The sequence below is a fragment of the Arachis ipaensis genome, chromosome B2 (assembly GCF_059453495.1).
Source record: "Arachis ipaensis isolate K30076 ecotype BB chromosome B2, ASM5945349v1, whole genome shotgun sequence".
In the NCBI taxonomy this organism is placed as follows: domain Eukaryota; kingdom Viridiplantae; phylum Streptophyta; class Magnoliopsida; order Fabales; family Fabaceae; genus Arachis; species Arachis ipaensis.
In genome coordinates, this window is record NC_142437.1 from 30,064,776 (window position 1) to 30,070,448 (window position 5,673).

At 33.8% G+C, this 5,673-nt stretch overlaps 1 non-coding gene across 1 annotated transcript; it reads right to left on the reverse strand.

Annotated features, from left to right (window-relative positions):
• Nucleotides 1-4,485: 4,485 nt before the first annotated feature.
• Nucleotides 4,486-4,593, reverse strand: LOC148573466 (small nucleolar RNA R71). The gene has a single exon (XR_015906371.1). It is a non-coding gene; the product is annotated as a small nucleolar RNA R71 (small nucleolar RNA).
• Nucleotides 4,594-5,673: the final 1,080 nt, after the last annotated feature.

Genomic DNA, 5,673 nt, shown 5'->3' on the forward strand with positions numbered 1-5,673 from the left:
GTGTGGAGAAATTGGCTTTGGAAACATTTGGTTTGAGAATTGAGTATGTTAGAATTTTCTGAAAATGTGAAAGAAATGTTTGGGACATGTTCATGCATTCAATAATTTAATCATATGCATTGAGAAAAACAAAAGAAAAAAAATAATATAGATGTATATATATATAAAAAAAAGTGAGAAAAAGAAAAGAAAAAGAGCAAATAAGAAAAAGGGGACAAAATGCCCCAAAGTAAATGATGAAAGCAATGCATATGTATTGTACTCAAAATCGGATGCATGAATATGTGGAAAACATAGTTAATGGGTAGTTAGATTTTGCATTGTAATTACATGGATTGTCTTAAGTTAGGTGGGAAAAGTTTAAGTTAATTAAGGATTCAAATTTTAGTCCACTTGGCCAAATACAATCCTACCTTGACCCTAACCCCATTACAACCCTTAAAAGACCTCTTGATATGTGTATATGTGCATTAAATTTATGTTGATTGTTAGATGAAAAGCAAGCCTTAGAAAGCAAGGTTAGTAGAGAATTGAGAGAATCAAACCCTAAACACTTGAGTGATTAGAGTGTATACACTACCAGTGAGGGTTCGATGCTCGAATTCCTTGTTCCCTGCTTTCATGAGCTATTTTCTTCTTGCAAGTCTATTTGTACTTCATTTTCATGATTTGAATTAGTGAAATCCAGTTCATATTTCTTCTTGAAGGATTTGTTTACTTTTAACTAAGTAGGTAGAAACATTTTGCATGTAGTTGCATTCATATAGATAGGTTGCATTTCATATTAATCTACCATTCCTCTTCATCTTTATAGCTTCTCTTGAGCTTAGCATGAGGACATGCTATTGTTTAAGTGTGGGGAGGTTGATAAACCACTATTTTATGGTTTATCTTGTGCTCAATTGAGTGGTTTTTATCAACTCTTTACCCACTTATTCATACTATTTGCATGGTTTTACATTTACCTTCCTAATTATGTGCTTTGATTGAAAACATGCTTCTTTGGTCTTTAAATTGCTAATATTAATCATCTCTTATTACCATTTGATGCCTTGATATGTGTGTTAAGTGTTTTCAGAGATTATAGGGCAGGAATGGCTCAGAGTATGGAAAGGAAGCATGCAAAAGTGGAAGGAATACAAGAAGTTGGAGAAATTGCTAAGCTGTCCAGCCTGACCTCTTCGCACTCAAATGGCTATAACTTTAGCTACAGAGGTCCAAATGATGCGGTTCTAGTTGCGTTGGAAAGCTAACGTCCGGGGCTTCGATTTGATATATAATATGTCATAGTTTCCCTGACGCTAGGCAACGCGAACGCGTGCTCCACGCGGCCGCGTCGCAGTGACGAAAAAACAGCGTGTTTGAATTCGCAACCAGCGAATTCTGGGCTGTTTCCGACCCAGTTTACGGCCCAAAAAACACAGATTAGAGGCAATAAAGTGGGGGAATCCATTCATTCATGATCACAAGCTCACAATTCACAATCTTAGGATTAGATGTAGTTTTTAGAGAGAGATGTTCTCTCCTCTCTCTTAGGATTTAGAATTAGGATTCTTTTCACTTTATGATTATTTCATCTTTTGCGATCACAGGTTCAATGTTCCTTTTATTTATTTTTCGAATTTAATTTATGAATATCCATGTTAGATTTAATTTCTTTTGTGAATGCAATTCGAGGTATTTTCAGATTTAATTTTGCTTTGCTTTATTTATATGAATTCTTTTAATTTAATTTAGATATTTTCCCTTTTGGCTTTGGTTAAATAATTGGTGACTCTTGAGTTATCAAACTCATTGTTGATTGAAAATTGGAATTCTTCAAGAATTAATTCGAATTCCAATAACTCTGACTTTTCCCAAGGAAAGACTAGGACCTGAGAAATAAAAATTAATTCATCCACTTAACTTACCTTCATAGTTAGAGGTTAACAAGGTGGGAGAAAAATCCAATTCTCATTACAATTGATAAGGATAACCAGGATAGGACTTCCAGTTTTAATACCTTGCCAAGAGTTTATTTTATTATTACTATTTTTCTTGTTGTTCAACATACTGCTTCCTTACTTTCAAAACCCCCAATTTACAAACTCATAACCAATAATAAGAACATACCTCCCTGCAATTCCTTGAGAAGACGACCCGAGGTTTAAATACTCGCTTACCAATTTTAAAGGGGTTTGTTACTTGTGACAACCAAACGTTTGTAAGAAAGGTTGATTGTTTGGTTTAGTAACTATACTTGCAACGAGAGTTTACTATAACTTCTAAACCATCAATCTTCCGCTCTTTCAAGCTTCTTTGTCTTTCTCAGCAATTTAGCTGTTGTATGTAATGATCTGCTAAAGCTTGGCTGGCCATTGGCCATGTCTAGTGTTTTGGACCGAAGCTTTCACTGAGAGCTTGGCTGGCTAGTAAGCCATGTCTAATTCCTGGACCGGAGTTTTAGACTAATGTTGCATGATTCCTGGAATTCTTATTAAAAATTTTGAAATCCTTATTTTTTTTCTAATAATTTTTGAAAAATGCAAAAAAAAATTATAAAATCATAAAACCAAAAATAATTTTGTGTTTCTTGTTTGAGTCTAGTGTCAATTTGTAAGTTTGGTGTCAATTGTATCTTTTTAATTCTCATTAAAATTTTTAAAAACTCATGCATGGTGTTCTTCATGATCTTCAAGTTGTTCTTGATGATCTTCTTTGTTTGATCTTTGCATTTTTATGTTGTGTCTTTTCTTGTTTCTCATATGCATTTTCAATTTCTTAGTGTCTAAAGTTTGAAAATTTCTAAGTTTAGTGTCTTGCATGTTTTTCTTTTCTTAAAAATTTTCAAAAATAAGTTCTTGGTATTCATCTTGACATTCAAAGTATTCTTGGTGTTCATCTTGACATTCAAAGTGTTGTTGCATGCATTCTGTGTTTTGATTCATAATCTCCATGATTTGAGTCTTTTTGTTGTTTTTCTCTTTTTTCATTAAAAATTCAAAAATAAAAATATCTTTCTCTTTTTCTTCTCATAAAATTCGAATATTTGAGATGACTTTTTCAAAAATTTTTAAAATCTAAGTGTTTCTTATGAGTCAAATCAAATTTTCAATTTAAAAATCTTATCTTTTCAAAACCTTTTCAAAAATCAAATCTTTCTCATTTTCTTATATTTTCGATAACTTTTAAAAATGATTTTCAAAATCTTTTTTCTTAATTTCATTTCATAATTTCAAATTCTTTACTAACAATTAATGTGATTGATTCAAAAATTTTAAAGTTTGTTACTTGCCTATTAAGAAAGGTTCAATCTTTAAATGTTAAAATCATATCTTTTAGTTTCTTGTTAGTCAAGTAATCAACTTTAATTTTTCAAAAATCAAATCTTTTTAATTTCCAATTCAAATCTTTTTCAAAATGATTTTCAATCATATCTTTTTCTTTTTTTTTTTCAAAAATCAATTTCAAAATATTTTCTAACTTCTTATCTTTTCAAAATTGATTTTCAAATCTTTTTCAATTAACTACTTGACTTTTTTTTGTTTTACTATTTCTTATCTTTTTCAAAACCACCTAACTACTTTTCTCTCTCTTATTTTCGAAAATCACTAACCTCTTTTTCAAAAATTTCTTTTCATTAACTAATTGTTTTAAATTTCAATTTAATTTTATTTTCCTCCTTAATTTTCGAATTCTGATTAACATTTAAAAAAAAACAAAAAATATTTTTAGTTTATTTTACTTAATTTTCGAATTCTTCCCCCTCTCATCTCTTTCTATTTATTTATTTATCTACTAACACTTCTCTTCCACTCAAAATTCGAACCCCCTCTTCTTCTCTGTGTTCGAATTTTTCTCTTCTTCTTCTTCTTGTACTCTTCTATTCTTCTACTCACATAAAGGAATCTCTATACTGTGACATAGAGGATTCCATATTTTCTTCTCTGTTCTCTTTTTTTTCATATGAGGAGGAGCAAGGATAAGAACATTCTTGTTGAAGCTGACCCTGAACCTGAAAGGACTCTGAAAAGGAAGCTAAGGGAAGCTAAAGCACAACTCTCTGGAGAGAACCTGACAGAAATTTTCGAAAAAGAGGGAGATATGGCCGAACCTAATAACAATGGTGGAGATGCAAAGAAGATGCTTGGTGACTTTATTGCACCCTCTTCCAACTTCTATGGAAGAAGCATCTCAATTTCTGAAATTGGAGCAAACAACTTTGAGCTTAAGCCTCAATTAGTTTCTCTAATGCAGCAGAATTGCGAATTCCATGGACTTCCAATAGAAGATCCTCATCAGTTTTTGGCTGAATTCTTGCAAATATGTGACACTGTCAAGACCAATGGAGTTGATCCCGAGGTCTACAAGCTTATGCTTTTCCCTTTTGCTGTAAGAGACAGAGCTAGAACATGGTTGGATTCACAACCTAAGGATAGCCTGAACTCTTGGGATAAGATGGTCAGTGCTTTCCTGGCCAAATTCTTTCCACTTCAAAAGATGAGCAAGCTTAGAGTGAAAATCTAAACCTTCAGACAGAAGGAAGGAGAATCCGTCTATGAAGCTTGGAAAAGATATAAGCATCTGATCAAAAGGTGTCCTACTGACATGCTTCTAGAATGGAGCATCATAAGTATATTCTATGATGGTCTGTCTGAGTTGTCAAAAATGTCATTGGACCATTCTGTAGGAGGATCTCTTCACGTGAAAACCCCTACAGAAGCTCAGGAACTCATTGAAATGGTTGCAAATAACCAGTTCATGTACACCTCTGAAAGGAATCCTATGAACAATGGGACACCTCAGAAAAAGGGAGTTATTGAAATTGACACTCTGAATGCCATATTGGCTCAGAACAAAATATTGACTCAGCAAGTCAATATGATTTTTCAGAGTCTGAATGGATTGCAAGCTGCATCCAACAGTACTAACGAGGAATCTTTTGAGGAAGACGCTTATGATCCTGAAAACCCTGCAATAGCAGAGGTGAATTACATGGGAGAACCCTATGGAAACACCTATAATCCTTCATGGAGAAATCACTCAAATTTCTCATGGAAGGATCAACAGAAGCGTAATCAAGGCTTCAATAATAATAATGGTGGAAGAAATAGGTTTAGAAATAGCAAGCCTTTTCTATCATCTTCTCAGCAACAGATAGAGAATTCTGAACAGAGCCATTCTGGCCTGGCAACCATAGTCTCTGATCTATCTAAGACCACACTAAGTTTCATAAATGAAACAAGGTCCTCCATTAGAAATTTAGAGGCACAGGTGGGTCAACTGAGTAAGAAGATTACTGAAACTCCTCCCAGTACTCTCCCAAGCAATACAGAAGAAAATCCCAAGAGAGAGTGCAAGGCCATAACCATGATCAACATGGCCGAACCTGGAGAGAGTGTGGAGGACGTGAATCTCAGTGAGGAAAGCCTCATGGGACATCCTCTGGGCAGAAAGGAGTTTCCCTTTGAGAACCAAGGGAATCTGAGGCTCATACAGAGACCATAGAGATTCCATTGAACTTCCTTCTGTCATTCATGAGCTCTGATGAATATTCTTCCTCTGAAGAGGATGAAGACATCACTAAAGAGCAAGTTGCTAAATATCTAGGAGCTATCATGAAGCTGAATACCAAGTTATTTGGTAATGAGACTTGGGAGGATGAACCCCCTTGTTCACCAATGAACTGAGTGC